Source organism: Thalassophryne amazonica, chromosome 23 (genome assembly GCF_902500255.1).
Source record: "Thalassophryne amazonica chromosome 23, fThaAma1.1, whole genome shotgun sequence".
Lineage (NCBI taxonomy): Eukaryota > Metazoa > Chordata > Actinopteri > Batrachoidiformes > Batrachoididae > Thalassophryne > Thalassophryne amazonica.
The window spans coordinates 5,613,528-5,640,100 of NC_047125.1; the positions used below are offsets into that span (position 1 = coordinate 5,613,528).

A 26,573-nucleotide genomic window follows, 5' to 3' on the forward strand; every position below is an offset into this window, starting at 1 on the left:
GGGCTGTCTATTAATTTACTTAAATTTGGTGAATTACAGGAAAGAGGATTTCTTTCTTAGGAAGTTATTCAGAAGCATAAAAAATTTGACAGTGAAGAAACCGTTGCAGGAGAGAGGGCTTTGATGCCATATTTGATACTCTTACGTGAGTCATTCTGTCTTCTTTAGGTAACAAACAATTATGCTCATGTTCATGTGGTTCAATACTTGTGCTCAACACGATTAAGGGAGCAAAGCAACATTGCTGCATTTGTTCTGTTTTTTTCTCATGGGTAAAAATTACAATCCATAAGCAGTAGGTATATTATGTTTCTTTGTAATATTTTTCCTTTGCTGGACTGGAAATATAAATGAGGACATTAAACTGGTTAATAATTTTAAGGACTGTCCAGGCAAAACAAGGTCAACGTCCACTGGACAATGTGAAAGCTAAAGGTATTACCGAGAAGTTGCTCAACTTCATCGTCCATCCATCCATCCATCCATCCATCCATTTTCTTCCGCTTTATCCGGAGTCGGGTCGCGGGGTAGCAGCTCAAGCAAAGCCGCCCAGACCTCCCGATCCACACACACCTCCCCCAGCTTCTCCGGGGGAACCCCAAGACATTCCCAAGCCAGCCCAGAGATATAATCCCTCCAGCGTGTCCTGGGTCTTCCCTGGGGCCTCCTCCCAATGGGACGTGCCCGGAACACCTCTCCAGCGAGGCGTCCAGGGGGCATCCGGAAAGACGCCCGAACCACCTCAACTGACTCCTTTCGACATGGAGCAGCAGCGGCTCGACTCCGAGCTCCTCCCGAGTGACCGAGCTCCTCACCCTATCTCTAAGGGAGCACCCAGCCACCCTGTGGAGGAAACTCATCTCGGCCACTTGTACTCGCGATCTCGTTCTTTCGGTCATGAGCCAAATCTCATGACCACAGGTGAAGATCGCAACATAGATCGATCGGTAAATCGAGAGCTTTGCTCCCCTCCTCACCTCTCTCTTCACCACGATGGTCCGATACAGCGACCGCATCACTGCAGATGCTGCACTGATCCGTCTATCGATCTCACGCTCCATCCGTCCCTCACTTGTGAACAAGACCCCGAGATACTTAAACTCCTCCATGTGAGGCAAAGACACTCCACCGACCTGAAGAGGGCAAAGCACCTTTTTCCGGTCGAGAACCATGGCCTCGGATTTGGAGGTGCTGATTTTCATCCCGGACGCTTCACACTCGGCTGCAAACCGCCCCAGTGCACGCTGAAGGTCCTCATTTGACGAAGCCAACAGAACCACATCGTCCGCAAACAGCAGAGACGAGATTCTGTGATTCCCAAACCATACCCCCTCTACACCCTGGCTGCGCCTAGAAATTCTGTCCATAAAGATAATGAACAGAACCGGTGACAAAGGGCAGCCCTGGCAGAGGCCAACGTGCACTGGAAACAGATTTGACTTACTACCGGCAATGCGAACCAAGCTCCTGCTGCGGTCGTACAGGGACCGGATAGCCCTTGGCAAAGGACCCCGGACCCCGTACTCCCAGAGCACTCCCCACAGGGTGCCCTGAGGGACACGGTCGAACGCCTTCTCCAGATCCACAAAACACATGTGGACTGGTTGGGCGAACTCCCATGAACCCTTGAGCACCCGATGGAGCGTGTAGAGCTGGACCAGCTCAACTTCATCGTACTCCATGAAAATTCATTAAGGTATACCTTATATATTATATTGCAATTCTAAGGTAGAACTATGCTAGTATACTAAGGTATATTTAAATATCTAAAAAGGAAGAGTAAAATAGGAGAGTAGAAAAGAGTAGAGTAGAGCCACTTAGGTGCCTGGTCTTGAGAACCAGAGATGGTAGCTTGAAAAGCTTTATTTATCTCTTTATTTATCTCATTTATCTCAGGAACTCTCCCTACCCACCCAAGAGGCTCAAGAATGACCATGACCAACCATTATCAGTTCTAGAAACCAAAGGATTTCACAGCCTGATTGAACACTTACAGCCAAGATATACAGTGCCCTACAAACGTATTGGAGCACTTGGTATTTCACACATTTTAATTTGTTTATGCCATTTCAAACACAAATTTCTAAAATTATCTTCCTTTAAACACAAACTGAAAGCAAATCTCTACAACTTAATATAAATTAATTAAAAATACAAAAGCTAAGATGATGGGCTTCATAAATAATGTAACGCTTTGGTATAATACCTGTAAGTAATCAGTTTTATTTCCAGTTTTCTTCAGACAAGTCCCCTGACTTGTCTTGGATTTTATTTAGATAAATTATGAAGAAATATAAAAATAAATATGAATCTGTATGGAGAAGACACTTCTCAAAAACTGAGTGACAGAAGGAGAAGAGTGAGGAAAGCCACTAAAATGCCCAGACAACCAAGAATAATTTATGGGCTTCTCTGGCTGTGAGTGGAGAAATTGTGCACAGTGCACGTTTTGCATTTTGTATCCCCAGTTATACAGCTTCGTGATGAAGTGGTACAGAGGGCGATTTTCTTTCACCAAAATGTCAAATCTGGGTTTACATCTTGGATGTACCTTCTGGCAAATTGTAGCTGAACTTTCAGGTCTTCTTTTTAAGAAAATCATCCTTTATACCACTTCATCATGAAGCTGTATAACTGGGGATACATAATATCCTCAAAAAATCAACAATAATGTTAAAACAAACAGAGCTCTGGTATCAGTATCGGCAGATATCCAAATTCAAGTATCAGGATCGGATCGGAGGTGAAAAAATGTGGATCAGTGCATCCCTACCTGTACCAATAGTTGCTTTCTCTTTCGATGCAGAGAAAGCTTTTTTAAAGAGCTGAGTGGACTTAATTGTTTAGAACACTGCACAGGTTTGGATTTGGCCCATCATTCATGCACCTCTCTTCCCCCGAGTGTCCAGAACATGCAGCTTTAGATCAGATGATACGATCACAAAATCGATCATCAACTTTTACCCCTAGCCCTAGGGTTCTCTAGTACCATGTACACTTATGAGCATCCTTCTCTTTGAACGTGATGTTTGTTATGGAGAGTCCATGATGAGCACAGAAGTCCAATAATAAACAACCGCTCAGGTTTAGATAAGGCAGGCCGTTCCTCCCAGTCACGCCTCTCCAAGTGTCTCTGTCATTGCCCACGTGTGCATTGGAGTTCCCCACTGGAGCCTCATCCAGGACTCCAGTCAGGGACTCTGAAATGGTTGAATACTCCAAACTGCTGTTTGGTGCACGAATGCACAAATGATAGTCAGAGTCACCACCACCACCACCCGAAGGTGCAGAGAGATGACCTCTCTCATTTGCCGATGTAAATTCCAACATAGCGGCACTCAGCTGGTGACTCGTGAGTATCCCCACACCTGCCCAGCGCCTCACATCTTGTGCATCTCCAGAGTATAAGGGCCAACCTCTATCAAAGAGAGTGGTTCTGGAGCCGAGGGGATGTTCCACACCCCCAGAGCTAGTACCTGCCGCCTGGATCTGGTCTGCTGAGGCCATTGACTTTCACTGCCACCCATGGGACAACACACCTAACCCCAGTGGTTCCCCCAGCAGGTGAGGAGCTCACAGGGTGGAGATGGAAAGTCCACGTTGCCTTTTTGGGCTGTCCCTGGCCAGGATCTGGGGCTAGCCTGGCCAACAGGTAGTCTCTGACTTCAACTTCAGGTCCAAAACTTTCTCCTTCAGCAGTGTTTTTTTTTTCTTCATTGCATGTAGTTTGCCTTGGAAAGTTTCAGTTTTGTTCTGGACTGAGGTTCTTTGTTCAGCTCACACCGTTCATGCAGTGCAGTCATTAAATTCTTTTTTTTTTCATAGATTCCAAAGCTGCCATTACCCAATCAAACCTCATTTATGAAATCAGTCCTCATCTCCGATATTGCAGAAAGCACCTTCTTTGTTCTTCCATTGTGGCTGCCGGCGTAGCTAAGTTCTGGGTGAAGCATTCCTCACCTCCTCAATGAGTGTTTTGTAGCAGTTATTGTAAATTGTTCTGGGAGCGGTACAAAACACATCCAGACTACACAGCGGCCATCTGGACTCCCCTGAAGCCTGCTTACTTCTTTTTAACTGTTGGGACACAGAGTTTGTTTGCATCCAAAGACCACAGGGCACAAGGAGGCAGATAAGGCTGAACAGGTTCAATAAGAGAGTTGGGTTCATGACCATTAGAACTTTATATGTCACCAACAAAATCTTGAAATCTGCTCACTGAGTCACATGACACCTGTGAAGAGAAGCCAGAATGGCTGTGATTTTCATCAAAACTCAAGCAGCAGTATTTTGTACCATCTGTAGACATATCATATCTTATGTGGCAGTGCAGAAAATAAAACATTACAGTAGTCTATTGTGGAAGACAAAGGTGTGAATTGAAATTTAAAACAAACTCCTGTATGTACATTTCCATTTTTTTTTCAGTTCCATTCGTGCAATAACGTACTGTCATCAGGTCAAACTCACCACACTGATACTTTATTTTAGCGACTGTTTTTCTAACATTTATTGTTAATTTGTTTCTTTACAGACATACAGCCGTTATTGGTGATTAAAGAAGAAACTCACGCTGAACACCAGGAATGGAATCTGAGTGTTGACCAGGAGGACATTAAAGAAGAAGAGAAGCTGTGGATAAGTCAGCAGGGAGAGCAGCTTCAGCAGCTGGAGGAGGCAGATCTCACCAAGTTTGGTTTCACTGCCGTCACTGTGAAGAATGAAAAGGATGATGAGAGCACAGAGGTTGAGCCTGTAGCCAGCAGCTCATCTGTACACAGAACGCTGACAGCAGAAGCTGATGGAGAGGACGATGGAGGACCACAACCAGCCAGCAACTCAGGTCTAAACAGTCATTTACAACCAGATACCAGTGGCAGGAGTTCAGACAGTTCTGGAACTGAGACTGATGACAGTGATGACTGGAAACAGACCAGAGAACTTCAGTCAAGTTTTAACCATCCAAAAACTACCAATATTGTTGGTTCAAGCAACACTGACGAGAAACATTTTCAAGACTCTAAATATGGAAAAGCATCTGGTCACATGAACAACTCAGAGCAACACAGGGGGAGGCAAGCAAATGGAAAACCATTTCGCTGTTCTGAACGGCGTAAAAGACAGAAACATAAGGGCACTTTGAACAAACACAGGACAATTCATACAGAACAAAAACCCTTTGGCTGTTCTGAATGTGGTAAAAGATTTAGTCAAAAGAGCTACCTCAACACACACATGATAATTCATACAGGACAAAAACCATTTGGCTGTTCTGAATGTGGTCAAAGATTTGTACAAAAGATCTACCTGAACACACACATGATAATTCATACAGGACAAAAACAATTTGTATGTTCTGAGTGTGGTCAGAAATTTGGACAAAAGAGTAACCTGAATACTCACATGAGAATTCATACAGGACAAAAACCATTTGATTGTTCTGAATGTGGTCAAAGATTTGGACTAAAGAGCACACTGAAGAAACACATGATTATTCATACAGGACAAAAACCATTTGGCTGTTCTGAATGTGGTCAAAGATTTAGACAGAAGAGCCACTTGAATGGACACATGATAATTCATACAGAGCAAAAACGATTTGGCTGTTGTGAATGTGGTCAAAGATTTGGACAAAAGAGTAACCTGAAGACACACATGAGAATTCATACAGGGCAAAAACCATTTGGCTGTTCTGAATGTGCTCAAATATTTGGACAAAAGAGCACTTTGAACAAACACATGATTATTCATACAGGACAAAAGCCATTTGGCTGTTCTGAATGTGGTCAAAGATTTGGACTAAAGAGCATTCTGAGCACGCACATGAGTATCCATATGGGACAAAAACCATTTGGCTGTTCCGAGTGCGGTCAAAGATTTGGACGAAATGGCAACTTGAACAGACACATGAGAATTCACACAACTTCTATGAGTGCTCAGCTTGATAACCCACCAGATCATCAAAGTCCTGGACCCCAGCAACAACAGCCTCAAAGGTCCAAAAGAAACAACTTAAACTACAACGCTGTAAATTGCTCCATTGAGGAGAAGAAAGAGATCTTACACTGCTTTCCCTACTCGAGATACAAGAAGTGGGGCAGGGGAAAAAGACAGAATTTGAGGAAATTGTAAATGAAGGGGATGTACCAGCAGAGAAGACAGAAGATGCCACAACTGCAAAACTACACTCTATTGCCTCTCAAATTCCAAAACATTTGACAGCAGAAAAAATAGAAAGTATAAAGGAAGTAGCCCAACAAAAAAACGATGAATGATCACCAGTCGCTAGAGGAAGGGAAACGGGTAGAGTATGAAAGGAGTCTGTGGACGAGGTAGGAAGAGTGGGTACTGCTGTGGGCAGTAGAATATGCCAAAGTGAAATACACCAACCAGAGAGAAAGATGTAGAGAATGGCAGAGGATATTCCACCACCACTTCCCAAGTAAGACATACCAAGAGGGTGACTCACCACCAAAAGACATAATTTTCTCACATAAAAACAGCTCCCCATGCTGCTTCTGATGGTGTCACATGTAATGTCTCAAAGCCTCAGATACTGTGGTTGGCCTGTGAGGTAGTCGGTAATCCAGGCCACCAGTGGAGCCTCCACCTTCATGTCTCGCAATTTCTCAATAATCAAGCAAATTCTGAAATACCAAAACATGAACGGTTTCACTAAACTGACAAAATTTGGCTTCTCCTGGAGTCCAAGCGTGATGTCAGTTTTTTTGAAACGTCTTGTAAAATTACAGCTCATTTAAATCAAGAGAACATATGTATCTGGAGAGAATTCCATTGCAAATATTCTCTTCTTTTTAACGCTGTCTGCAGGAAGGATGTGTGTGTGTGCATGCATGACGTTTATCGGAGACAAAGTTACCTTGATGTGAAGCGTGACTCTGATATCTGTCACGTCTTGTTAAATCCCTCCAGATGTGTTATCAGGTTACAAAAACGGTGTTTTTCATTTTAGAAGTGTATCTTTCTCGCTTGCTTTTACATAATATATGACAAACATCTTAGATTCTGTAATTGGAGTTTTCTGGGAATTCCCAGAAATCTGGCTTTTTACTTCCGTGGCGAATGTTTCCTGCTTATTTTTGTTGTCCTGGCCCACGTTGGATTTAGGCTACCGTCTGATTCCATGCTATTCGTATATGTAAAATTGTTTCGAAACGTCTCTGAGACGCCACAGTGGATATTAAGTCTCAAGTTTTCACATCCTGATCCCAGATTGAAGGATAAGTGTAACGTGCCAAAGCTCATCCACACAGCAGCCAATGAAAGATGGGGTTACATATTTTACAGTGAACTCCACGTCGTGTTGAAACTGCTAAAGAAAGTGATTGAAGTGTTCTGCTGCAGGGAGACCATTTAAAGTTTATCAGGAATAAATTCAAATGGGCCTGTTTCAAGCAGAAGAACCAAAACACTGACCTTTTTTTTTTTTTTTTTTACTTTCTTGTAGAAGTCAAATATTGATGTGAAAGTCATTGCTTTCTTTTGTGGAAATTGTCAGTATCCCGTTTATATAAGTAAATAAGAATCAAATACGAGGTCTATTATAAAAGTATCCGACCTTATTATTTTTTTCAAAAACCATATGGATTTGAATCACGTGTGATTACATCAGAAATGCCTCGTGGGCATGTGAGAGTTTTTTCACGCCTGTCGGTTACGTCATTCGCCTGTGGGCAGTCTTTGAGTGAGGAGTCGCCCACCCTGTCGTCGATTTTTTTCATTGTTTAGGAATGGCTCAGAGACTGCTGCTTTGTTTGATCAAAATTTTTTCAAAACTGTAAGGCACAACTGAGTGGACACCATTCGATAAATTCAGCTGGTTTTCGGTAAACCTTTTAACGGCCGATGAGAGATTTTGGTCTGGTAGTGTCGCCATAAGGACGGCCCACGGCGCCTGACAGCGATCTGCGCTTCGAGGCGGCAGCGTCTTGCCGTTTCAAGTTGAAAACTTCCACATTTCAGGCTCTGTTGACCCAGTAAGTCGTCAGAGAACAGAGAACTTTCAGAAGAAGTCGGCATGAGGAGTTTATTCGGACATTCCATTGTTAACGGACATTTTGTAGCATGGTGTTAGCTTTGTGGACCCTGCACATTTGGTGTTGCCACTGAAGTTCTGTTTAGATTAATCCTGCATTCCACTTTTGCTGTTTTTAAGTCATTTGAAAAACAGCAGATAGTGGCTAAATTTTTAACTACTGTAAGCCATTTGACAGATGAGTCCATAAATTCAGCATACGGTAAGGTAGGATGGTTCATCAGAGCACTGTAAGTAGTTCAAGGCCTGTCTGTTATTTTGAAATTTTCCCTACTTTATATGATTTTTTTTTCCAAAACAACACAAATTTTGAATGTGTTGGTAATGTCATGTTATGAATCCCATACTTAAAGGCTATTGATTGATTTATCTAAAAAATGTTCACAATTCATCCTTGTGGTAATATTATAAATTGTAGAGAAAATGTGAACTTTGAGGTTAAATTCACACAAAATATTTCTTTCATTAGTTGATGGATTTGGATTCAAATTAGTTCAATCCATTTAAACACTGACGATTCTTCCCCACAAAATTTTTAATTTTGTTGTAAACAAATACTGTTTGTTTGGAAAACCAATAAAATTCACCCAAATGCTTCTTTTCCTCCAGTTTCTGATCTATTGTGTAGTAAACAAAATAAAAAAACATACTTGAGACAGTGTGTTCAAATGAGTGATGGCATCCTTTGGGTTGTCAAGTGGGCACCCTCCTTCTTGGGTATTTTGCTGATAAGCCTACAACACCACCAGTAGTGCAGCAGATAACTGAAGCAATCGTTCAAATGGTGAAACAAGCACCAAATTTGGCACAAATATTCCTTAAGCATTAGTCTTTTGAAAAAACCCGCTTGCCACTTGAATTTTCAAAAGGCAGCCAGATAGGGGTCAATTGAGGATTTACACAGGGGTCAAAAACTGAAAATGCTCTCATCATATTATTTGTCTGATCATAACGATTCCAAAATGTATAGTTTGGGCTATCTACAAATGAATGTTCTGGAGTTATGGGGTAAAAACAGCAAGAATGGTGACAAAGGTGAGTTTCAGTTTGTACAGGGGTCAAAAGTTAGTTATTCCAAGTTTGGTAAAAGGTGGTGCAAATTATTAGTTGAGTTATTAGGGTTTCAAAAAGGAATAGTTTGCACCATGTGCCATCCATAGTTATGGGGTAACATGTCACATGTCATAGAATCCAATGGACGTCAACATTGTTTGACCTTTACTGTGGAGACCAAGCATTCAACACAGTCAAAACTATTCCATTTAATAATACTATTAGCTCAACCAATAATTTGCACCACTTTTTTTTTTTTTACCAAAATTGGAGTAACTTTAACTTTTGACCTCTGCACAAACTGAAACTGACCTTTGTCACCATTCTTGCTGTTTTTACCCCGTAACTCCAGAACATTAATCTGTAGATAGCCCAAACTGTACCATTTTGGAATCGTTATGATCAGACAAAGTTTCAATATGATGAGAGCATTTTCAATTTTTGATCCCTGTGGAAATCCTCAATTGACCCCTACCTGGCTGCCTTCTGAAAATTCAAGTGGCAAGTGGGTTTTTTTCAAAAGACTAATGTTTAAGGAGTATTTGTGCCAAATTTGGTGCTTGTTTCACCATTTGAACAATTCCACTGTAAATAATCTCTTATCTGCTGCACGATAGAGGGTTCTGCAGTGGATCCCAGTGTCACAGGTTCACTCCCTAGGTGCCAACAACTCACTTGAAAGCCCAGTCGGAGTCCTTTCTCTTCATTTACAACCCTGGCTCCTCTTCTGAACAGCCTCGGAGAAGTCTATAATTGCCTGCTAGTGGGCCTTCCCTCGCACTCCCATCTCCCTGAGTACCCCGGATGTTGAGGTGGTTATGAACCCGCTGCAACCTACTTCCACTGGTCGTGCCTTTGATTTTCAGCATTGTTGTTTTAATTTTAATTCTGATGGTTTTGTTTGATTCATTAATGCTCTGTTCTTCATTGCAGAATTTTGAATTTGGACAAAATAATCAACTTTTCGTCATGAAATCCACCCAAATTTGGGCAAGTTCCCAAACTGCATGAGAGAAAAAGTCATTAAAACAACACTGCATTCATGAAAATTTATACTCATTAAAATTTTGGAGGAGAACCTCAACTTCCAGCAAAAATATTTCCAGGAAATTTCTGTCCCCCTGATACAGTTGACACATTGCTGTCAACATTTCAGCTGCTACTTCAGGTTTCATTCAAAAGTATTTACACAATAGTGTAAACACTAAAATGACTCCTACAGAATTTACAGCCGTTGGTAAATATTTTATTTGGGGTGTGTTGGAATTTTTCTTGCCTGCATAGTGCGGGGAAATAATTAGAATAAACCCGGGTGAGCTCTGGTTATTAACTAGAACCGGTTCATGATGTCTGCTGTACCTGTAAGGTCAGAGGTCGATGGTGGAGGTGGAACGAGGAGTGTCTTAAAGGGGAACAACATTTTTCCTGAATCAGCGGCGTTTTCTGATTCTGTCATGAAGACAATTTGGCAGCAGAAATGGTGGAAGATCAACATGACAGAAGAGACGGACATGAACTGAGGACAACAGGGTGTCCAGATTTACAACGCTGCCGTTCAGCTGCTCTGATCAGGTTTCTGACAGCTTCAGTCAGCTGGATGTTGGCTCCTCCTCCTCTGCATGGACAGACACGCCCACCATCATGTGTCAGCTGTGTTCTGTGGTCATTCTTTAAAACACTTCTGCATCACGTTGATGCGGCTCTATGACATCATATTAAAATGTTATCAATCAAGCCTCTGTGGTGGCTGATCACCTTTGACCTTTGCATCATATTAGAAAAATCCATTTACCTAAAAGAAATTCATGGCGTTAATGTGGAATCTGTAGCATCACTCTAAATCTACTCAAACATGTTTTAAGTTCATTAAGTAGTCCAACATTTTATGATTCTTTACAACAAACATTGGTAATATTTAAACTTTTACTGGGGTTATTTACAGAACAATAGAGTAAAGAAGCAGACTGGAGATCAGTTGTTGGACTGATGTTTTGAGAGAAGGTTTTCAGAGCTTCTTACCTTGTAGCAAATAAATCACAGATATGACAGAAAACATTTTTTTTTTTCTTTTTAGTTTCCACCAGCAGCCACAGCATGTTGCTGGTCTTTCAGTTGACTCCAGTTGTTCAGGGTCGTCACAGTTCACAGCTGCTTTGGGATTTGGCACAAATTTTACTCTGGATGCTCGTAACAGCAGCCAAAGTGAATAAGTAGGAAAGTTTTTAATCAATTTTTTAAATGAAGTTGGCTTAATTTTGAGTTTTGCATTTTCTGGAGTGGAAGTTGCATTTATTTATTAGTTAGGAGGTTCTAGGACTTATACTCCGGTGTGACTTATTTATATACTGAAAAATCACGCATTTCTTACTATGAATAATAATGATTTATATCAGGCTGTCCCAGAAGTTAAAGCAAAAAATAAAATAAAATACACTCCAATAATAAAAGAGGAAACCAATACATGACAAAGGGGAAAAACTAATGGTGCAGCTGACAAAACAGAAAAAAGGTTAAAAAATTGACTCTGCTGTGTCTATTGCCTGTTTTTTTTTCCCTCCCTTTTCAAAAGGAATCATGAAATCAGTCAAACAGCCAGATCCTGTTGTACATAACATCAGCATTACTGTGATAATACACAAAGCCAACTGTATTCCTCCACAACCAAATTTACTATTTAAACAATACACTAATATTAAAGTGCTACACAAACTTTATTGTGTATAAAACTTTAATATGTGCAGTATTAAATAAGGCAAAGTGCATTCTAGATGGTAAGTCACTACACACTGTATTGTGAATTGACTGCACCTTACTTGACTTACTGTGCAGAAGTTTGGGGTAATAACTATAAAACTACATTACAATCATTATTCATCCTTCAAAAAAGAGCATTAAGAATAATTCACAATTCAGGGTTTTGGGATCATACCAATCCATTGTTTATTAAATCAAAGATATTAAAACTTTATGATTTCATTTAAGGCTGTTCAGTTGATGCATAAAGTGAAAAATAAACAATTACCTTTCAGAATTCAAGAATATTTTACACAAAGAGAAGGAATGTATAATTTAAGGGTTTCATATTATTTTAAAATTGCGGGCGCTAGGATGACTAGGAGGTGCTTTTGTGGCTCAATAAAATGGAATAATTTACTGGAGAAACTTAAGCGATGTCTAGATATCAACTGGTTCAAATATTTATACAAAAAAAAGCCATTTTCTAGATGTGTATTAGATGAATGTGGTTGAGTTGTATTATATGTAGATGCTGTTATACTGTAACCTTTGTTTTTTTGTGTAGTTTTTTTTTGGGGGGGGGGGGGCGCTGTCTGGAGAAATATTTGACTTATTTTATCTGTAGCTATGTGCTGTTGTTCAGATTGTGTTTGGATATAAAAGTCTATGATCAGGCATATATGCCTGGTTTGATTTGACTTTATACAGGGGTATAGGCGTTTTAGGCACCATGTATTTTGTTTATTTTCTTATATTTCTTTTCACCTTTGACTTTTCTGTTATGAGTTTGGTTGTTTGTATACGAGTGAATTTGTGTTATGCATGGGTGTCTAATAATTTCAAATTCAATTCAAATAAAACAAAAATAAGTATTAATCTGCTTTTAGAGGAACCAAAATTAACTACTGTCAGAATCATTCCACAATGCTTTGCGAGTTTATTCACTGATGTCATGCCAGGATTTCTGATCAAAACAGTCGAGCAGATAATTTGATGTGTTTCTGTGCGGGTTGTAAAAACAGACACAAAGATAAGTTTATGTTTAAAAGTTTAGATTTAAGTTCGGGATTATCTCTGAGGATACTCAAACTAATTATACATCATTCTGTTGGTTTACTGAAACTCTTCCCAAAAATCTGTTAGAGTTTGACGGTGGTGTTTAAACAGAACTAACTTTGTAATGCCTTTGGTAGAACTAAACGAAAAACACCTAAAAATAAACCTGTTTTTGTCTCTTGAAGTAATGGCCTTCTGTTTATGTACGTAAAAAGAAAAATATGTAAACTGTACAAAAAAAAAAATCTACAGAAATGTTCGGAAAATGATTTACTTTCTACGTCTGCTTCTGCCCTTATAATTGGGGAATAACCCTGTTGTGTCTGATGATTTGCGGATGTTCATGCTGGTTATATGGTCACAAAAAGAGTTTTATAGTGACGCATTAGCGGAACCATAAAATGGCTATTTGACTTTTCTTTTATTCAGACTATGAGTCCTCCTGACCCTAAACAATCCACTGTTGGTGACCTTTGTTTTTCTACTCGACTAAAAGCCACCAATTCGAAAATCCGTTCTTTATTTCAAGAAAATGTGGTTTTATTCCCATCTTGTGCATCCTATTGGGGCACCTTTGTTCAGAATCTTAATTGGGTTAAAGTTTGGTCTCTCCCACACAATTTTTTTTCTCACCAATAAGGTTAAAGAAGTTTCCTTTAGACTTATACACAGATTCTATCAAACTAGATACTTTCTCCAGAAATACGGAGTGGGTGTTGACATTTCCTGTTCTTTCTGTGGACTTTTACCAGAGATATCTACTCATCTTTTTGGAACTGTACTCACAGAACTTTTAGAAGGACTTTTCAACTCTGATCTCCAATAATATCGAACCTGATTTTCTTCTTTATTTTAAAATTGTTTTGTTTGGTGTCACAGATTTCAAGATGAACGTGATTATCAACCTGATTTTATTCCTTTCTGTTTCATATACACAAAAGTAAAACAATGCGCAGAAAACCGCTTTTTGATCTCTTTGTTATAGAGTTTAAACTATATCTTTATTCAATTTCAGATTCAAACAACAGAAAGGCTAGAAAAACAAGAAGTATATGTAATGAATACAATTTAATTTTGTAACTCAGAATTTTTTTTTATTCTATTTTAGTTCTTTTAATTAATTTTTTTCTTTTTTCTTCCCTGTCATGTCCTGTCCTCTACTCTTGGAAATGTTTTTTTTTTTGTTTTTTTTTTTTAAGAATGTTGTAACTGTAACAGAAGTGAATTCAAAATAAAGTTGGAAAAAATATATTTGTACTGAGGAAGGTGTATCCCCAACTATTGGATGGCGGCCGAGACGCTGACGTCAGCCTCACTTTGATGTGGCGCGAGCGCTGCTCTCCTATTGGTCGTTTAGGAGAAGGAATTCCAGCGCTGCTCACCTATTGGTCGTTTAGGAGTGGGAATTCCCACTTCCCGGAAGTGACATGCAGTTGGGACATTTATTTATTTATTTGTCGTTCTGCTTTAATTTTGTGTGTTAATAAAAAAAAAACAACATTTGAGCGAAAAACTATTTATGAATAGAATTCTATGCGGCAAAATAAATATGCAATATAAATGAACACAGAAGCCAAGAAGGAGGCGGGAACTGGCCTGGCTTACGTCTGTGTGAGCCAATCAGAAGAGCTCAGTACAAGCTCGTTAGCCAATGAAATGGAAGAAGTTGTCGCTGGGTTCCCGCCTTCTTTTCCGTGTGCGCAGAGGCGGAAGGGACGAGGCTTTTTTTTTTCCTCTCTCTTTGTTTTTTTGGCTTTTATCTGCCGTGTGCTTTTGTCTCTGCTCGCTAGATATCAGGTAAATATCGAATTTAATTTTTGGGTGACGTTATTAAATGTTAAAATGTCGGTTTGTAGTTTGTTTCCTTGTTGTTTTCTTCCGGTTGTTTGTGTGTTCGCCGTCGGGCCTCAGACTACACATTTCCTCAAACAAAATAAATCTTTATTTGTCAAAAACGCCCGAATGATGACTGTGAGTTGGTGTATTCTTCTATTAATTAACTGCTAACAGACTGACTATAAACTGTGTCGAAACCTCGAAGCTTGTCCCGCAGTAACTGAAGTTCTGTTAATAAGTAACTTACAAATACGTATGTTATATAATATTTTTGATTTCAAACGCTGTAACCCATGTAAATACATTGTTGCATTTTTGCTGGGGGTTACGTGAGGTTCAGAGAGATGACGGTCAACAAGTTTGTTCCTGATATCTGCACAGTAATTTACTGTACTCTTGTTATGCTGTTTGTCTGCATCAAAAGTTTATCTTGTAAAAGCTGGCGTCTTTCATTATCTTATCATGTGAAAAGACGTAACGGCAGCCAGTGGTTTCATCAACATATGGTCCTGCTTTTACGTCTTTCAAGGTTGACCCAGTTAGCCACATTCGCCCTGTTGAGATATCCCATAATCCCTTGCGCACCAGAGAGTCACTGCAGTCAAAACAACATAGAGAAACCACATGACTATTGCAAATGAACATTATACTAGCAAAATGTATTTTTTTTATGCTTTTCATCACGTTAATAAGAGACTGCATGCATGAGACTCTGAAAACCAGAGGTAGGAGTCACCACCAAGTCACTCTCAAGTCATGAATCAGCAAGTCTCAAGTCATAATGACCACCAAGTGTTTGACAGTTGACTTGGGACTTGCAGATTGATGACTTGACAGTGACTTACTCCCACCTCTCCTGAAAACTTGCTGAAAGAAATGTTCTAAATAATCTGTCTGCTACGTTTAAACTGCGTGGAATTTAATAAATACAAACCAAATTTCAGACTTTATATATATATATATATATATATAAAACCCCTGGCAATAATTATGGAATCACCGGCCTCGGAGGATGTTCATTCAGTTGTTTAATTTTGTAGAAAAAACACAAAACTAAAGTCATTTCAAATGGCAACTATCTGGCTTTAAGAAACACTATAAGAAATCAGGAAAAAAATTGTGGCAGTCAGTAAAGGTTACTTTTTTAGACCAAACAGAGGGGAAAAAAATATGGACTCACTCAATTCTGAGGAATAAATGATGGAATCACCCTGTAAATTTTCATCCCCAAAACTAACACCTGCATCAAATCAGATCTGCTCATTAGTCTGCATCTAAAAAGGAGTGATCACACCTTGGAGAGCTGTTGCACCAATTGGACTGACATGAATCATGGCTCCAACACGAGAGATGTCAATTGAAACAAAGGAGAGGATTATCAAACTCTTAAAAGAGGGTAAATCATCACGCAATGTTGCAAAAGATGTTGGTTGTTCACAGTCAGCTGTGTCTAAACTCTGGACCAAATACAAACAACATGGGAAGGTTGTTAAAGGCAAACATACTGGTAGACCAAGGAAGACATCAGCGTCAAGACAGAAAACTTAAAGCAATATGTCTCAAAAATCAAAAATGCACAACAAAACAAATGAGGAACGAATGGGAGGAAACTGGAGTCAACGTCTGTGACCGAACTGTAAGAAACCGCCTAAAGGAAATGGGATTTACATACAGAAAAGCTAAACGAAAGCCATCATTAACACCTAAACAGAAACAAACAAGGTTACAATGGGCTAAGGAAAAGCAATCATGGACTGTGGATGACTGGATGAAAGTCATATTCAGTGATGAATCTCGAATCTGCATTGGGCAAGGTGATGATGCTGGAACTTTTGTTTGGTGCCGTTCCAATGAGATTTCTAAAGATGACTGCCTGAAGAGAACATGTAAATTTCCACAGTCATTGATGATATGGGGCTGCATGTCAGGTAAAGGCACTGTGGAGATGGCTGTCATTACATCATCAATAAATGCTTTCACCTGCTGCGGCTTGTATGGGTGGGGTTCAAGCAGCTTTTTGGAGACCGGTAGAATTGAGCCTGTCTGTCTCAATAAGTCTCAGGTGATCCTAGCTGTGAGTCGCGTGTTATATTTCTGAAATTTAGCAGATTGAGGAAAAAATGTCTGTCCCATCTCTGTGCGATTTCTCCATGAGTTGTTTTGCGCTGTGGACGTCTCTCGCCGCTAAACTGTTAGATTGGGGATACTCTGGACTAGGGCTGAAATGACTAGTCGACTAATTTGAATAATTTGATTACAAAAATTAAGGAAAATTCTGTGCCTCGAAGCTCCGTTTAACATTGTAGTACATATGCCAGGCCTGTGTGTGGCGCTGTAATGTCCCCCCCTCAAAAAAAACAGAAGACTAGAGTAAGCGCATAAGCCATGTAAGAGCTAATTAATAGAGGTGGGCGATACCAGGAATTTTGATATTGAGCCGATAACAAGTAAATACAGGCCCAGTATCACTGATATCGATACCGATACTTTTTCATATTTAAGCTTCATAGATCCAAGGGATACAAAAGACCTAGGACAGAATTTCGCCAAACATTGTATGTGACAACAAAATACTTTATTATCACAGTCAACATTTTTGTTTAAAAGACATCACTCAACACAACTTAAAACAAAATTTCCTGAGGTAGAGGGCTGACAAACCACAATACAAGGGTGCGCTGCTCCGTGTTGTGTGACACAGTGCAGTGCTGCTCTTACAGACAGAGAGTAGACTTTGATGAATCTGCCTGCGGGAGAGAAAAAAAGTATCGATCTTTTTACACGGGGATCGTTCAATATCAATACCAGCGTTGATATCGATATTAGGATCGATCCGCCCACCTCTACTAATCAATTTAGCAGCAAAAGCTTCAGCTTTCTGACGCGACACAGCGTAAAATAAAACCTTTTAAGAGAAAGAGTGTCAACGCTGATCATCTGAAATACACTTACTGCGCATTTAAAGCGAAGCAGTGCATTTGTCTTTTTTTTTTTTTTTTTTTTTTTTAAACATGGTTTGTTCTGCTGGCCGCTCTCCACACTATGTACACTTTAAGTCAGTCAAGTTTATTCAAAAACTAACCTTAATTTGGATTTGATCAGAGTTTTCATCGACAAGGTGCAGAGCGGGGTTATCAGTGTGGCTTTTGTGGAAAAGCTGCACACCGGAGCCCAGTTTTTCACAGGCTGTGCAGCCTGCGCGTATGGTCCATAAAGATGTGAAAAAATAATTACCGAGGAAAACAGAAAGGGATACACTAAATTTGACAGTCTGTGTGATGGCGCAGCGACATTGTGCCGCTGCTTAGGGAGAGCCCTGGACAGTATTGATGTTGTTTAAAAACACAAATGTACTTTTTATTTGATTACTCGATTAAATAATTGCTAGAATACTCAATTTCAAAAATATTCTATAGGTCCAGCCCTACTCTGGACTTCACGAATGATGTCCCATTGATTTGGCAAAATCCTTAAAACGCTGGCACGTAAACTGCCTGCCATTTATGATTTATGAACTGAAAAGTGTCTCTTGAGCTTTCAGATCACAGTTAAGATTTCAATCTCATACCAGCCTAAGTATGAGTATGAGTCCACTACCACCAAATACTGCTGATTGCGTCATTCAAAGATGTCTGTCGCCACAGTCGACCAAGGCAGGTCAGGTACCAGGTGCGACTGGAGTGGTTCCTTCTGCGGGTGTGATTTTTGTGGTGCTACACACAGGCCATGACTGTATTTCTGTGTCTGTCGTGTTTCATTGTGGGCCAAAAAAAAAACCAATACCTCTTGCTCTGCATTTGGTGACTTCTTCACCAGGATGTCCTCTGTGCATGATGTTAATGTAGTCCATCTGGAGTGATTGAGGGAGCTGGGATGTCTGTGGGAGATGACATGTCATTGGATGCTTTAAGCCCTTCACTGGTGAAAATGTGTCCGACGTAACTGACCTGGTTCAGTCGGACTTTGCACTTGAGAGGTTTTAACAAAGTTTAGCTTTTGGTCACAATCGAGCATTGTTGGAAAAGGTCTTGTGTTTTATTAATTTTCATTATTATCATAATGGGAAATGTTGCATATTTGTGTTCATTCTTAAATTCTAATGAGACTGTTTGTTTAATTCTGGGTGTTTTTCTTGTGAAAAGAAGACAGCTCTCATCAGGCAATAAGATAAGGCCAGACGTCTTTCCTCAAGGGTTTAGCCTTGGACAGATAACTGACATTCGTACGGTGTGGAGGAGAGCGATTTCAGACATGACTGGCAAAATTGTTGCTAGGAACTCCCCCCCAAATCTGATCCAGGCTGGATCTATTCTGATGTTTTGTAAAAGTTGGGCAGTGATGACACTCTTGTGGTAATAAAGATACACAAATTACATTTGTTCCACAAATTTTATTAATTGTGTGAGATTTCAGACCATAAAATATAGCGTTGGCAAAATATTCGACCGTTTCATATTTGATGTATTACTCCACGCCCTGTTGCTACGCAGATGTCAATAACGCTGCTGTCAACTGAGAGTGAGAGGTTCCAAACCGCCATTAAACACGGAGAGAGCGAGAGAAACTGGCGGAGCAACGACGACTCTGTTGCTACGGTAAGCTTCGCCGACTGAATTACTTACAGAAAAATAAACCGTGCAAACAATGGAATTGGGTTAGAATAAGAATAACAACCTTGTGTCTGATTAGCGGACGTTAATGCTGGATTTTGCTCGCAAATATCCGTTTTACTGGCTCCGCTAATGTCTCACCAGTAAAACCAGTAAAACTCAATTTGCGACAGTAAAATCCAGCATTAACATCCTCAAATCAGCGGACACAACAGGGTTATTCCCTAATTAAGATGTCTGTCTTCCTTTTCCTCCGCCACAAGTCAGGGCGGTTATTATTATCTTAATTATTTTTCGGACATTAATTGGTCCTTCGAGCCGGAGGCCAACACCTCCCAGGACATGGTGACAGGGGCCGGGTGAACTGAAAACTGCACAGTCGTGTCTGGGATCCGTTTTAAAGCTCTCCACCTCAGCATTAGGTAAAAAGGTTAAAAAACAGAACAGATATGGTATGGGACAGAAACGGGGAGATGATACATGCTATAGGTGCTGAGAGCGGGGGCACTGGGCTCGTGATTGCCCTGAAAGATAGAAATGTCGAAGATGGAGACAACTGAGGGGGAAAAAATCAGGAAAAAACTTTCCTTAAATGGTAATTCTGAGATAGACCTACATGCACACAGCAAGTTCTGTAGTAAAGGCATGTACCCTTTAAGCTGCAAATGAAAAGTGGCTAAAGTAATAAATTCTTCTTATTCAGTTATTAGAATAATAACTCAAAATCTATAAATGCTATTGTCTTGTTACTCACCATATTAAATGAGCAGATCATTTGGATAATGTGGCTGAAATAGGGTTAATTTTTATGTACCAAATTATTGGAAAAATTGTGAAACTGTACTCGCATTTATCCCTGTTACATGTGAGCAAAAACGCAAGCAAACCATTTAGATGTGATCTTATAAAAGCCATAACCCACTGGAAGCATTTCCAGTCTCAGAATCACCTAAATTAATAAAGTAGAAATTGCAAAAGTTTAAGTTACTGTTAGGTTCTCAAATCTCCTACTTTCCTTCAACTAATCAGGAGTGTCAAACACTTTGAATAGGTAAGCTCAGAATCATATTTCATCAAAATCACATCATTTAACAATTGCTGGTGCATATGAGGGAAGCTTTAAAGCGTTCACCTCCACATCCCACCCCCACGGCTGCTGAGTACAACCTGGGGAGACGAGTTTATCAGTTTATTTAGGGACAACGCATCATAATAGCCGTGTTCGTTCCACACAGTGAGACGGGTTGTGAATTCCTCTAAATGGGGTGGGGTTGTTGTTCTTTATGTTAAATTGATGTGCAGTCATCATAAATATACCCTTTGCCCTAGGAGACGTTATGGAAGGTGGCACAGTTGAGACTAAATGAGTAGAAGGGAATCGGTTGAGCTCCTGGTTCATGTGTTAATACAATAAAGTATAAAATCATTTACAGTTTCGATTATGCTGTTTTTTTTTTTTTTGGTTTTTTTTTTTTGGCTGACAAGATGGAATTTTATTTATGAAATGAAGTTTGTTGAGGGTTTAAAAGCAGCTTTGTTTTTAACTGTTCATATTTAAAATGTTAAAACTGCATCACAATTTCATGTCTGAATTTACTTATTTCAAGTCTATGCTGTATATAGTTAAATGAACAATAAAAATCTGTGTATGGTTTGCATTGGGAAAAGAAACAAAAAAGAGAGAGGGAGACGCCAGATGTGGCACTGCAGCTTAATGAGAAACAACCTCAATTTCAATTTATTTTCATTTATATAGCACCAAATCACAACAGAGTTGCCTCAAGGCACTTCACACAAGTAAGGTCTAACCTTATCAACCCCCAGAGCAGCAGTGGTAAGGAAAAACTCCCTCTGAGGAAGAAACCTCAAGCAGATCAGACTCAAAGGGGTGACCCTCTGCTTGGGCCATGCTACAAACATAAATTACAGAACAATTCACAAAACGAATATACAGGAAATGCTGTTGCCCTGGAATGACCTTATGCTAACCCCGGGGCCCTTATGTACCTAAAGGTACCTTTCGTTTATGTAACTCGAGGCTAATTTAAATCCGAAGTAACCCTGCAGTTGGCTGCTGAAGACCACCACGTCTAAATAAGGAATTGAGACTGTGTGGTGTAGAATGCAGGTAAAGTGTCGAGGTCATTACGTTAGTTGAGAAGGGAGTACAAAATGTTACCAACAGCGATGTAATACTACAAGTTCAGGCGACTCTAATACGTACATATGATAGCTTTAAGGGGAACAAAATGTTAAATTTGGAAAGCATATTATTGTTGGCTGCCTGTAAGCCACAAATACCTCTCATAACTTGAAGTTTTGGTGACTGACCTTTTCAGGAACGTGTTTATCCTCTGATACTATGCTGGCACGATCTGCAAATGAAGCACGGGGGAAAACAGAGCGTTTTAGTGACACCTGCAGTTCATTTGGATGACAAACCAGAAGGGAAACAAATTTTAAGTACATAAAATATTTATATAAACTACTAGAAAACATGATCGGCTTGTGATATTTTTGCTACATATGGTGATCAGGGCAATCTAAGATTTAAAAGAGGACAATTTCCAAAACCTTCCATACCTTTTGAAACTATACATATGGATTTTATTGAATTACCCCCTTCTGAAGCGAAAGAAGTATTGCCTTGTAATTGTAGATTCATTTTTAGATGGGTAGAAATATTTCCAAGAAAAGATTGATGCCAAAAACACTGTATAGTAACAATGGGATATACTTTGTCAGCGCAGTAATAACTGGTAGAGAAAACTGAATAGGGTTAAATTTGAAAGAGCATTGCGCTTCTCCCCTGCAAGGTGTAGGATTAGTGGAAAGACATGATGGAATCATAAAAAGCAGGCTAAGGAAAGTGATGGACGAGACGGACAAAATTGGATTTATTGCCTTGACCTAGTCAGATTATATATGCATGCATATCACCCTGAATTTCTACAACAGGATTGACACCATTTGAAGTTAGGTATGGATGTAGATTTGTCCTTCCATCATTTGATGTAGTTATAGTTGTACAAAAATGGAGACAGATTTAGTTGACTCACAACAGGAGGGCCTGGCACACCTGAAGGCTGGTGACTGGAGCCTGATAAAGAACATAGAAAGGAAGATGTGGGAAGGTCCATACCAAGTCCTGTTGACTGAGAGCTGTTTTAATTTTCACTGCTGTGATGGCTGCGGAGGCGAAGGAGGTGTCTGTGAGCAGAATCAAACTCAGCTTGGAGAGGAGCGAGCGGAACAGCACTCAGGAGTTTTTCCCACCGCTGCCCCTGTTTGACACTGGAGGGGCAGGCCAAGTCCTGCTGATGACCCCAACGGCAGTTAAGATTGCAGAACGGTGCAGTTGGATCCACCAGTCGCATTGCAGGGAGCAATGGTTGCTTCTTGTAGAAGAAGGGTTATTGCCTTAGTTTCCCCACTACGTGGTGTGTTTTGGTCGGTATAGGACGGTAAAAAGGATTCCCCTCCACGTAGTGGGATCTTGCACAACAGTTAGGTCTTTAGCCTGGCACTGCCTAGTGTCGACATAAACGAAACACAGCTGGGGAGGCAGACAACTGCCCAAAAGATGACATAGAGACACGCAGAGACTTTAGCAGCACGTGTGCTAACACTATGTCAAATACCCACATTGCACGGTTTTGACAGAACAAAGAAAGATGTCAGCTTACCAGAAGTTCATCAGATTCATTATGTTACTATAGATAAGCTGGGACTCTAGGTTACTTTCTAGATTGATTTGCATCTGATTATAGTAGGGTTTAGCGTGTGCAGGACCGTGGCCCTGACCAGTTTTGGGAGTGAGGCAAAATGAAGGGAAATGTGGTACTTTTCTGTTTAATATGGATCATGGGTTTGAGATTCATTCAAAATTTTGATAAGGTGTTTCCAGGAAATGATTGGGCCAGGGGGGCAAAGTCTTCCTCCTCTGACGCATTGAATGATTAAATCACAGAGGAACCCTTATCAAACAAATATGTGGTATTCTTTGTCCTGCTACATTAAATGGTTCGGTCCAAAAAGAAACTGGGGCCCCAATTCGAGATCAGACCCCGAATATAACTCTTTTGTCATCCAAAAATCTCTTGGTCACTGAAGACGCATTGAGCATGCCGGTTCATAATAATCATTTCCTCCCGGCGGGAGCAAAGCTTGATCACTGTGAGAACAAACAACACTATGGGTTGACGTATGGACATGGGGAAAAATCCCCAGTGCCCACTGTAAAAGTGTTTACAACCATGTACTCAGTGTTTGAATGGTAGCTTTAATTAGACTTGAGCCCCAAAAAGAGGAAAAAAGTGTTCACTATTTTACAGCTTTTACCCAATGGGAACAATGCTGCAAGTAAAAATGTATTTGTTATGCGAACATGATGCCTACCTGGCATTCCCAGCAGGTTGAATGGTCGATGTGCTCCAGTTACTGTCGCTCATCACTCATACATAATTACAGTAATTTCTCTGGTAATAATCATAGAAGACATTTGTCGTCACATGACTCCATTTGTTGGTAATATGTGCCATAAGAGGCTAAGTTATGGTCTGTAGATAAGACAGAATTGTCACTGTTTCATACTGTTGACAGTTGATGTACCTTCATACCAAAAAATGATGCTGATGGAGATATAATAACATAGGCAGTGTACAATTTGAAGATCTTGCATCATACCATAGCTAGAGACCTGACCTCTGAGGGGGTTTGGTTTTCATGGCTGTTTTCTGACACTACTTGGAAACAGTTGTTAGTCAAACCTGCTATGGTCTGGTTGCGCTGTTCATTCTTTGTGTCTTCACCTCTTGCATCATTCCCTGTTTAAGAGCTAAAATTAGTAAACTGGTCCAACACGGAGTGACAGATTCTCTTCTGCAAGACCATAGTGAAGTCTATATGGTACTGTTGATACACGTGAAAGTAGCAGGGTATGAGGGATTGTTACAGGGAAATGGTGCTAAGAATTGTGATGGAAGTAAAGTCTGAGTAGTGATTTTTGTTTTCTTTTTCTCCTCCAGGTTTGAACAGAAAAGTTTTGTGTGGCAGAAAAACAACCTTGATCCTGTTGCCTAGATTGCAAATTTAACCTAGATGAGATAAGAGCAGGACCGCTGGAAAGGCCATGATCACACCTGGTTGCAAGTGCCCTCAGGGTAGAGTATTTGTGTTACTTCTTAAATTCTAATAAGACTGTTTAATTCTGAGGGTTTTTCTTGTGAAAAGAAGACAGCTCTCATCAGGGAATAAGATAAGGCCAGACGCCTCTCCTCAAGGTTTTAGCCTTGGACAGATAAAGCCTCTGTCCCACCGAATAATGAAGGCTGAAGAAGGAGCCACGCATGGGTGTGGGGTGATTATTCGAAGAATGACCCACTTTTTGATCCACTATGAAGATGCCACTATGTGCCTCTCTGTACCCCGCATGTGCCGCGTGGCACCCTCTAGTGAGCCACGACCGACCTGTCATTACAGCCTCGAATGGCTCGCATCAGCCACACTAAGCCACGTAGCGCCATGATAACGCCACGATGTCGCACGTTTAGGCATGAGTTTGGTCCAAACCTCCAACCCTCCCACACCTGGTCCCTTCAAAGTGTGGGTTTTCAATTCACAGATTCACAGCATTTAAAGATGTCCCTTCTTTTTTTTTTTTTTTTTTTCTTTTCTTTTTTTTTTTACGCAGTCCAAAAATAGACACTCCAGCACAGTTCCGCAGTTGTGCGCTGTGCGCCAGGCTGCTGGCCACCTGTAATGCACCAGACCAGCAAGACCCGAACCATGGGTTCCTGGAGAGCCGCCTCTGTGCTCCTCGCTGGCTCCGCAGCTCTCTGGCTTTTCGTCTGCGGCTTTAAACACACAAAACTTTGTTTGTCCGTTTATTTCTGCAAAATCGCTTTTGCGCGCGCGCACTGCTGTTGTCCTTTCATGGACAGCCGCCTCTGCGCTCTTTCTAAGTGGCTTCCTTTCAGTCCGTGGCTTGCTGGCTTTATTTTTTCCCTGGCTTTAAACACAATCATTTTTACAACGTGAATCCACTTTTAACTTTGTGTTCGTCCGTTTATTTCTGCAAAAGCGCTCTTTTGCGCGCGGTGCCGTTCTGCATATACAATGAGGTGGCCGTTTTATTATATACACCTGTGGATCATTTCTATATATATATATATATATATATATATAAAGACACAGTTTTTGAGAACTATCTACTCCACACAGATTTACCATAGAGTGCTATACTGTTTGTATTTCTCCATAATTCATGTAAATAATGTCCAAGATATAGTCAGTGTCTTGGGAATGTTCACGTATCCATCCCCTGACTTCTCAGAAGAAAACTGTATATAAAAGTGATGGTTTACATTAGGGTTGTGAATCTTAACAACAACTCACGATTCAATTCGATTCCGATTCTTGGGGTGACGATTCGATTCAGAATCGATTTTCGATTGAAAGAGCTCTGAGAAATAGTTATTACTTAAAAAATGTTTATGTTTAAGAAAATGGAGCCTTACAAGGTTAATCAAGTGATTCTAAAGATGTAAATTTACTTATCTGCTTTGCTCGTTCAGAGTTGGCTGGCAGTTTAGTGAAGTGATGGAGTGTGCGCTGGTCAGTAGTCGGCAGAGACCACTGCTCTGCTTCTTTTAGCTCCTGGTGATGGCGTCGCATGTGGGTTTGTGGATTTGAAGTGTTTCCAACGTACTTGACTTTCATTTTGCAGATTTTGCACACTGTCATGTCAAGCTCCTTCTTACGCAGCAAATAATAAAATCCAAAATGCGCCCAAACATTTGCCTTCAGCAAAGACAGTGCTGGCTGAATTAGCTCTTCGTCCACCATGCTAAGCTGCAGCTCACGAATGTTTGAAGCACGCCGGGCCCTCCCCTAGCGGGTACGCTGTAGTACGGAGGCCGTTGCCTGACAAACAGTACACGCAGCGAGTAAGCACAAATGCTTTTTAAAAATCAATTCTTGGACATTTTGGATCGATGCAGAATCGTAATAAATAAGAATCGCGATTCGGATGTGAATCGATTTTTTTTTTTTTTTTTTTTTTAATGGCACCCCTAGTTTACATGTGCTATACTAAAGGGAGCACTTACTTATTCACACCATCATTTTGGCTTTTAGATTTTTAATTAATTTATATCAAACTGTAGAGATTTACTTTCACTGAGAGTTTAAAGAGCCTGATTTTGGAAATTCTAATATACAAGTCC

General features: G+C 40.3%; 1 protein-coding gene and 1 long non-coding RNA gene across 2 annotated transcripts in view; one reads left to right on the plus strand and one right to left on the minus strand.

Annotated features, from left to right (window-relative positions):
• Positions 1 to 26,573, plus strand: part of LOC117504818 — a 3,434,143-nt gene that overhangs the window by 3,138,147 nt on the left and 269,423 nt on the right. The window lies entirely within an intron of this gene.
• Positions 354 to 19,067, minus strand: LOC117504925. Its single transcript, XR_004558984.1, has 3 exons — positions 18,722 to 19,067; positions 3,900 to 3,902; positions 354 to 364 (listed from the first exon to the last, which is right to left on the minus strand). It is a non-coding gene; the product is annotated as an uncharacterized LOC117504925 (long non-coding RNA).